The sequence below is a fragment of the Entelurus aequoreus genome, linkage group LG15 (assembly GCF_033978785.1).
Source record: "Entelurus aequoreus isolate RoL-2023_Sb linkage group LG15, RoL_Eaeq_v1.1, whole genome shotgun sequence".
NCBI lineage: Eukaryota > Metazoa > Chordata > Actinopteri > Syngnathiformes > Syngnathidae > Entelurus > Entelurus aequoreus.
Window position 1 is genome coordinate 57,337,815 of NC_084745.1, and position 10,277 is coordinate 57,348,091.

Here is a 10,277-nt window from a genome sequence, read left to right on the forward strand (position 1 = left end):
TTGTGACCACGCCCATAGCCACGCCCCCACCGCCACAGGTATCTTGGCAGTTTATGGGAAACACTGGACATTGTTTGTTTTCCATGCTTGTGTTGACATTTCTTTTACTTTCTGACCTCACTTTCTATAGGTCATAAAAATGTCAATAATTATCGATATGGGCCGATACAGAACACTGATATCGTGATACAGTTTTCCGCCGCATCTTCCAGCCTGACTGGGCGATATGCGTTTGGTTTTGATGAACAATAAACGGTTGCTATGAACGTGAGGAAATTGTACAGTTGGATCCACATGGCCCCGTTGGTCACAGTTTACCTGACACATGAAACATGACAAATAGCTTTATTAACATTTTTTTTTTTTTTTTTTTTTTTTTAAGACTAACAGAAAATATTTAAAGTGCATCAATTTGCCTGAAATAATTAAATCATTTTTTAAACTATGAACATTTTTTGGCCTACTTAACACATTTGTATACTAAAATGTTAAATTAATAATAATAAATTCAAACTATTTACACTTTAACCTACAAATAGAACAATTTGTGCAACTATATATATTATTTCATCAAAAAGAGCAGGTTTTGTGGTGTGATACTGAAGTATGATACTGCGTGATACTGATAAAGCATGTCCCCTGGGGTCACACGGCCCCACAATCAGAGAAGAACCAGGTTAAGGTCGTATCAATCAGTTGGATTTACATTTATTCACAATTGTGATTATTATTTTTAGTAAGGAGTAGTAAGAATGTGGCAGACCGCCACAGCATTGGTATTACCGCCACACCTTACTACAAATATGTTTTGTTTTTGTACTTGAAAACAGATTGAAGTAATATAAGACTGTAACAAACGCACCCAAGTTCCCCGGGTGTCTTTGCCACTACGCAATTAAGGAGTCACGGGTGGGACCTGATATTCAGCTGGGAATGATTAATATATTAAATAAACACAAGACATGTATAACTATTAGCCACAAAACGATCAGGCTTATATTTAATATGCCACAAATTAATCCCGCATAGCAAACAACTCCCCCCTCCCGTCCATATAACCCGCCAATATAAATCAAACACCTACACAACACACTAAATCCCACAGCCCAAAGTTCATACAACACATATATTTCCCCAAAGTCCCAAAAGTTACGTACGTGACATGCACGTAGCGTGACATGCACGTACGGGCAAGCGATGGATGTTTGAAAGCCGCAGCAGTGTACTCACGGTACCGAGACTGCGCATCCAACTCAAAGTCCTCCTGGAAAGAGTCCCTGTTCTCCCGGTTCTCCACAGGCCAATGGAAAGCACACCAAAAAAGTCAAAAGGCAGATTATTCCAAGAAGTGGCTCCGTGGCAAAAAACACTGCGTCTGACAGGTGCTCCAGGTGGTTAGTGACGTCACTTTCCGCTTCCGCCCGGTCTGATAGAACCGGATGCCTTTTATATCCCCACATATTATTTACGTACATATTTAATATTAACAAGATTATTAAATACGCCTGTAACAGTTTATAATAAGTAAATGGATGACAATAAGTATATATATATATTTATTTTCCCAGCTGAGCACAAGTTAACTGTGACTGGCAATTTATTATATATATATATATATCGATGGACCCCTATGGCCATTACATTCCCCCCCCCCCAGCCAGCGGCTTATGGGGACCATAATAGGGTTTCATGTTTACCACATTAATAGTATCCACCTTACACTTATCAGTCAACCAACGAATACTGTAATTTACAGGACCCAACTTCTTCTCTACCCGCACAGGACCTAACCATCTGGGTGCTAGTTTGGCAGAGAATTTACTTGAAGCTTTGGAAAGTGGGTGCGCCCTAATCCAGACCAGATCCCCAACTACAAAGTGTACATCTTTGTGTCGTGCATTATAATATCTGGCTTGTCGAGCTTTGGACGCGCCTACATGTCTCTCCACTTCCTCCTTTAGGTGTGTGTGTGTAAGTATGGTGTGATATGCAGATGTGTGTGGTGGTGGAGCTTTGTGCACCAGTCGTTCCAGGGGTCCCATCAGATTCCGCCCGAGAGTCAACCTGGCAGGGGTTGAACCAGTCGTCTCATGGACAGCGGTGTTAAGGGCAAACCGGAATTCAGGCAGCCACTTATCCCAGTCCTGATGATGGTTCCCTACGAAGGCGGCAATCATAGTCTTGAGGGTGCGATTGACTCGTTCTGTCATGTTGGTTTGGGGGTGGTAAGCTGTGGTTAGTTTATGGGTTACCCCCCAGGATTCGCACAGACGGGACATCAGTTGGCTTGTGAACTGTGGCCCTCGGTCAGACACAAGATATGTGGGAACTCCCCAGCGAGTGAAAATGTCATTTTTGAGAATTTGGCAGACCTTGGGAGTTTTGGCATCTTTCAGGGCAAAAAGCTCTACCCACTTGGAGTAGTAGTCCACCACCACCATCAGCACAGAGTTCCGGTCCTTACTGAGGGGAAAAGGTCCCATGAAGTCCACCCCCAGCATCTCTCCTGGGGCGTTGACAGTAGAGGACTGGAGTTGTCCAGCTGGCTTGTCGTTGGGGTTTTTGTATTGTTGACAAGTCCTGCATGCTTGGACGTGACTCCAGACGTCTTTCCTTACTGTCGGCCACCAAGCTACTTCCAGAATCTTCAAGAGCGTCTTCATTCTCCCCAGATGTCCTCCGAATGGACTGTCATGAAAGTAGGCCAGGAACTGCGGCACCAGAGACAATGGCACTACCAGCTGATAATTGAAGCCGCCATACTTCGATGGTACTCCCCGGTACCACACCCCTTGCTGAAGTTGATAGTGGATCCGGCCAGGTGTAGGTTGGTCAACAGAAGGTCCACATTCTAGACATGTTGTATCAGTTTTTTGAGCCTCAGAAAGATCTTGCAGTGTGCTGGGGAGATCTGACCAGTAGGTTTTCGGAACAACAAGGCAAATCTTCCCTTCTGGTGATTGGGGTGCCCGTGACAGTGCATCCGGCACCACATTGCAGCAGCCCTTCTTGTAATGGACTCTGAATGTGAATCCCTGTAGTCTCAGCGTCCATCGTGTAAGTCGGGACGAAGTCTTAGGGCAGTTGAATGCCCAGGCAAGAGCACTGTGGTCCGTGAAGACATCAAAAGTTGTTCCCTCGAGGAAATGTCTCCACTTCTCAACTGCCCACACCACAGCCAAGCACTCTTTTTCGGCAGTGGAGTAGCGGACTTCAGCTCCTTGGAGCGCTCTGGAGGCAAAGGCAATTGGCCGTTCTTCACCTTCAAGGCGTTGCATCAGGACCGCGCCAAGGCCCAAGTCACTGGCATCACAGTGAACCTGGAAACTGATTTGTGGATGGGGCTGAGCAAGCACTGGTGGAGACTGTAAAAGGGATTTGAGGTGGTCGAAGGCCTCCTGGCAGGTAGGACTCCACTCCCAAGGAACATCCTTCTTCTTTAGTTGGTTTAGAGGAGACGAAATGTCGGCCAGCCTGGGGATGAACTTGTGGTACCAGCCGACCATGCCAAGAAACCTCTGAAGACTCTTCAGGTCTGTGGGAGGGGGGTATGCAGTTATTGCTGATATTTTTTCCGGATCTACTTCCACTCCTTTGCCTGATATTAGGTGTCCAAGGAAGGTGAGCTGATCTTGAAGCAGGTGGCATTTCTTGATGTTGAGTGTAAGGTTTGCTTGTTGTAATTTTGCAAACACCGCTTCAAGGTCAAGCAGGTGTTGTTCTTCTGTTTGTGAAAACACAATGATGTCATCAATGTACACGAAACAGATCCTTCCCCTAAGCTCACCCAGAACTGTCTCCATTAAACGCTGGAAGGTCGCCCCAGCATTGCGCAGTCCAAATGGCATGACTTTAAATTGATATAGGCCCAGATGTGTGATCATGGCAGTCTTTGGCTTGCTATCCTCATCCATGGCAACCTGCCAGTAGCCACTCTGCAGGTCAAGGGAGCTGAAATATTTTGCACCTTGCAATGACTCCAGGATCTCATGTATGAGGGGCATGGGATAGGCGTCATGCTGGGTTTTGGCGTTCAAGCCCCTGTAGTCCACACAGAATCGGGGTGTTCGATCCTTCCTGGGTGTCAGAACAACAGGAGAGGCCCACGGAGATGTTGATGGCTCTATCACTCCAGTGCTGATCATTTTTTTTATTTGTTCCTCGATTATTTCTTGTTTTTGACTGGACACTCTGTAAGCCCGTTTCCTCACAGGCATCTCATCCATGGTGGTGATTTGATGTTTAATTACCCTGGTGGCCCCAGTAGTCTCAGTCCACACAGTTGGCCACTTCTGCAGCAGTGGTCGCACCACCTCAGGTTGGGATTCGAGGAGGGGGATGGCAGACTGATTAACTTGGGGTTCTTCATTTATGGCCATGTAAAAATTAATGGAGGAACCAGGGTGAGTCCAGCGAAGCATTTCTCTGCCTTTGGGGAGAAATTTGAATTCTCTCCCTCCGGGCATGACATACCTCTTGAGATGAGGTTTGAGTACCATTTGTGATGTGGTCATGAAGTCGAGACCTAACAACAAGGGCATACATAAGTGGCCATCAGCCATCACATGAATCTGTAGGGTGCTATGACAGTCATGCAGATTGAGGAGCAGGGTGGCTTTTCCAACTGCTTGGTTTATTTGTCCATTTGCCATGACAAACTTTGGAATGCCGCTTGGCTCCAGAACCTCGCCGCACTTCCTCACAGCCTTCCACAGCGTATGACTCATTAGTGAGTACGTGCATCCGGAGTCCAGGACTCCATCTCCTTTAGAGCCGCGCATGCTAATAGGGACCACCAGGAGGGATTGTTCGCCCATAGCAGCAGCAAGGTCGGCCCCACTTCGACTCGGCCCATGCTCCATCTTCTTGCCAGATCTTTTTGGAGGGTTGCTTTGTTGGACACGACTCCAATAGTCTTTACTATTTGTCCAATCTCGTTCAATCAGGGATCCCACCTTGACCAGCTGTTCTACCGTTGTCACGATTCCACGTAGACTACTGGCCAACCTGGGATTGCAGGCACCGAGTATGCGACGCACGATCTCGGCTTCCTCCATGTCATGTCTCCACTTCAGGCAGAGGGCACGATAATCATATGCGAAATCTCGCAAGCACTGATTAGGAGTTTGAAGAATGGAGTGGAGCTGCATCTCAATCTCGGATTGGTAGTCAGTTGGCAAAAAGGCTTCCAGGAAAGACTGCTTAAATGTAGACCAGCTGGTTATGGTACTGCGGGCTGCCGACCACCAACTCCTGGCAGGACCTTTTAAGACAGCATTGAGTGTTCCCACCAGCTCAGCATCGCTCAGAGGGCGGAGTGCTAAAAAGTTTTCACACTGTTCGATGAAATCGGTGACATCGGCTGAGCCTCTGGACTCTCCAAACTGGGGAAATTCCATCCTGATGGGTGGTCTGGCGGTGACAGCAGGTGTAATGGCGGTGACAGCAGGTGTAATGGCGGTGACAGCAGGTGCAGTGGTGGTGACAGCAGGTGCAGTGGTGGTGACAGCAGGTGCGATGGTGGTGACAGCAAGTGCGATGGTGGTGACAGCAGGTGCGATGGTGGTGACAGCAGGTGCGATGGTGACAGCAGGTGTAATAGGGAAGGTGATGTCTCTGACAGGCGGGTGGTGGCGGACTGGTATGGCGGCTGCAGGAGTGGAGAAGCTAGCTGGTCGCCAAAACCTTCGGGTTTTAGCAAGGGTATTTTTCAATTCCTCTCCCCACCTTTCATCTCTTCGACGCAGACATGCTGCGACAGCTTGGTCGAAGTTCTGCACCTTCGTGTCCACATACGCTTTCATCCCTGCCGCCATGGCCTCCATCGCTGCCCTAAGTCCATCCTCCCGGTTAAGGGTGCTGTCGACCGCTTCTGTGAGTCGGTTCTCCAGAATGTCCACTCGTTGTTGCAGCGTTAGAAGTTGCTCCAGGACAGCTTCTGGTTCCACCCCATCCTCTTCCTCTGCTGCCGCCTCCTGTCTGGACTGTTCTAAATACATAGAGTCCAGCAAGTTAGTCAGCTCAGCAACACCATTTGGATTGGGCCTACTGGTGACATGGCGGAAAGGGTCAAGGGGCGGAGTTGAGTCCTGGGCTGCATCAGCAAAGTCCTGTCTGTCATCTTCCTCCATTAGGGAGTGGCTGCTGGTTGACATTGCTCCAATTAACCTAATTATGTGTAAGTATTTATTAACTGTCGTATATGTAAGTGTCTATGTGTGTAAATGTATATAAAAAAAAATGGTATGTATTTATGTACCAGAAAATAGATGTGTGTGTATATATATATATATATATATATATATATATATATATATATATATATGTGTACATATATATATATATATATCACAATGTAGAAAAAATGGTGACACAATAGGAGTGTGTGTCACACTGCTGACTATTTAGGAAAAAAGTGAACCCAACATACATTTATATTTAACAAGACAAATAATGTTTATGTACTACTTATTCCCCTTAACGTGTTTCGCAAAAAAACAACGAAAATATGAGCCGCTGATATCAATGATACACTAAGCCCCGCTTCCCCCGTACGGGCCACCACTCTGTAACAAACGCACCCAAGTTCCCCGGGTGTCTTTGCCACTACGCAATTAAGGAGTCACGGGTGGGACCTGATATTCAGCTGGGAATGATTAATATATTAAATAAACACAAGACATGTATAACTATTAGCCACAAAACGATCAGGCTTATATTTAATATGCCACAAATTAATCCCGCATAGCAAACAACTCCCCCCTCCCGTCCATATAACCCGCCAATATAAATCAAACACCTACACAACACACTAAATCCCACAGCCCAAAGTTCATACAACACATATATTTCCCCAAAGTCCCAAAAGTTACGTACGTGACATGCACGTAGCGTGACATGCACGTACGGGCAAGCGATGGATGTTTGAAAGCCGCAGCAGTGTACTCACGGTACCGAGACTGCGCATCCAACTCAAAGTCCTCCTGGAAAGAGTCCCTGTTCTCCCGGTTCTCCACAGGCCAATGGAAAGCACACCAAAAAAGTCAAAAGGCAGATTATTCCAAGAAGTGGCTCCGTGGCAAAAACCACTGCGTCTGACAGGTGCTCCAGGTGGTTAGTGACGTCACTTTCCGCTTCCGCCCGGTCTGATAGAACCGGATGCCTTTTATATCCCCACATATTATTTACGTACATATTTAATATTAACAAGATTATTAAATACGCCTGTAACAGTTTATAATAAGTAAATGGATGACAATAAGTATATATATATATTTATTTTCCCAGCTGAGCACAAGTTAACTGTGACTGGCAATTTATTATATATATATATATCGATGGACCCCTATGGCCATTACAAGACAGTGGTCCCCAACCACCGGTCCGGTCCAGGGACCAGTACCGTTCCGTGAAGCGTTTGCTACCGGGCCGGAGAGAAACATTAAATCATTTATAAAGGACTTGCATTTTCTCCCACTTAACTCTGTCCAGTCCCAGCAGACCAGAGGGCCACACCGCAGTCGAGGGCCGCTGGTAACAGTAAATCATTCATCAATTTGCCTCGGAATTGAAATATTTTGCATTCTTTTTACGTAAAGAGTAAAAGAAATCTGTGGATTTTTACAGAAAAACAGTTTTACAGTTTTTACTGTCAAATATTTGGTGTTATTTTATTATTTTTACAACATATTACTGTAAATAGAAATACAGTACCGCTGTTTAATTTTATTTTGGCAACTCAGCTGCCAGTTTTTTTACGTAATAAAATGTGATACCATAAAATCATCAACTGTGGATTTAAAAAAAAAAAAACTGACAGCTCAGTCGACAGAATTTTACTGTAAAAAAACAAACATTGGTTGTTGTTTTTTCAACTTACAGTAATATGCTGTAAAAAAAATCTATTGCTCATTTTTATAGTGTACAATTTGATGGATAACTTGCTTTGAAACCATAAGTTAAGCTTATTTAAGTATTTCTTTGGATTTTGACCAAGAAAGTGAGATAATATAATATTTGTTGCAATATTGGACACTATTTGTTTTCCCTGTCAAACTAGAAAAAAAACCTAATACCTTTAGTAAGAAAATAAGCAAGTAGAGAAATAAAATATAAGGTATTTTAATGACACATATTATTTCCAGGCTTCTGCGGGCCATGTGAAATGAGGTGGAGGACCAGATCTGGCCCGCGGGCCTTGAGTCTGACACACCATTGAGCTTGTTTATAGATGTACAATAAAACTCCTCATAGGAAGTTGTTGTAACTTTGTGACATGATACAATGCACAAGAATGAAGATATCAAATATAAATGTGATTGTAGCCAAAGGCTGATTTCCATCAGCATCTCATTGCAAAGAAACAAGTCCAGGACTCCCACTAACTCAGCCTAATAGTGACTTGTATTTTTCACCAGTGGGAAGCTGAAAATTATGCCTACATTAAACCGGTCGGTGGTGTAAAAAAGGTTGGGGATCACTGATATAACATATTGTATGTAGCCCCTTGTGGTAATCACACAAAGTCTGACGCTATTTTTAACTTTCATTACCAATCTTATGATAAACGGTACAAGTCCAACAGGTTTTACACTTTAGTCTCGGTGAGTCCGCACTTCCTGTCGGACACAGAAACAACACTTCCTCATTCTCCACCAATCAGCTTTCAGGCACGGACGGTGTGTTTGCAAACGTGGAAAAAACTGACTTCAAAGGCAAACCACAGGAACATTAAACATTATCAGGTCGTTACAGTAGGAATCAAAATACGTATCGCCGATTATTTGTGCACTATTGACAAGTGATGTGCTGAAAACTTGACGACTGGAAAAAAGACTTTGATTACCCAAAACACGATGTAAACAAGATGCACACCACTGTCAGCATGTCTGTGATGTGGACGTAAGAAGATATACAGCCATCTACAGAAGGTGCACATTTTAAGAGGACACTGGGAAATTATTTGATGACGTTAATGGTGACCACGCCCCTGACCACGCCCCCAGGGGGAAACCCAGTACTGTACAAACCTCACCTTGGTCTGAGCTGGAAGTTCAAAAACAACAAGAATGACATCTTACCTCAAAGCTGGTCTCTGCGGTAGTTTGGTGTTGCCAAGTGTAACACGGTCCTCACTCCCGGTTCCTGAGGACACATGACGACCACTCCATCATCATCATCATCATCATCATCACAAAGATCCAAATTGGGATTCTTATTCATCCCGATTCTAAATCCATTCATCATTTCCCCCCCAAAAAATAGTTTTTATTGGGGCCATATTTCATTGCTTTGAGGTCGGTAAGCACAAGCAGAATCATACGTACATGAGGTAAGCACAAGCAGAATCATACGTACATGAGGTTAGCACAACCAGAATCATACGTACATGAGGTAAGCACAAGCAGAATCATATGTACATGAGGTAAGCACAAGCAGAATCATACGTACATGAGGTTAGCACAACCAGAATCATACGTACATGAGGTAAGCACAAGCAGAATCATATGTACATGAGGTAAGCACAAGCAGAATCATACGTACATGAATAATGTGTACACAATAATAGCTGTATAAATGACACAATATGTTACTGTTATTATCGGTCCTGCTAGACACCGACATCTATTTAATAATACCACCTTAACATTTGACAACCAAACAATTAAACAAGGAGACTCGGTAAAGAATCTGGGTATTATCTTCCACCCAACTCTCTCGTTTGAGTCACACATTAAGAGTGTTACTAAAACGGCCTTCTTTCATCTCCGTAATATCGCTAAAATTCGTTCCATCTTGTCCACTAGCGACGCTGAGATCATTATTCATGCGTTCGTTACATCTCGTCTCGATTACTGTAACGTATTATTTTCGGGCCTCCCTATGTCTAGCATTAAAAGATTACAGTTGGTACAAAATGCGGCTGCAAGGCTTTTGACAAAAACAAGAAAGTTTGATCATATTACGCCTATACTGTATATACCTTTATATATATATATATATACATACATATATATACCTATACTGGCTCACTTGCACTGGCTTCCTGTGCACTTAAGATGCGACTTTAAGGTTTTACTACTTACGTATAAAATATTACACGGTTTAGCTCCAGCCTATCTCGCCGATTGTATTGTACCATATGTCCCGACAAGAAATCTGCGTTCAAAGAACTCCGGCTTATTAGTGATTCCCAGAGCCAAAAAAAAGTCTGCGGGCTATAGAGCGTTTTCTATTCGGGCTCCAGTACTCTGGAATGCCCTCCCGGTAACAGTTAG

General features: G+C 44.2%; 1 protein-coding gene across 9 annotated transcripts in view; it reads right to left on the minus strand.

Moving 5' to 3' along the window:
• Positions 1–10,277, minus strand: part of LOC133630288 (supervillin-like) — a 138,235-nt gene that overhangs the window by 88,825 nt on the left and 39,133 nt on the right. For all 9 annotated transcript variants that reach the window (XM_062021818.1, XM_062021817.1, XM_062021816.1 and 6 more), the window contains exon 2: positions 9,081–9,144. The gene's annotated coding sequence lies outside the window, so the exon portion shown is untranslated. The remainder of the gene's footprint in view (positions 1–9,080; positions 9,145–10,277) is intronic.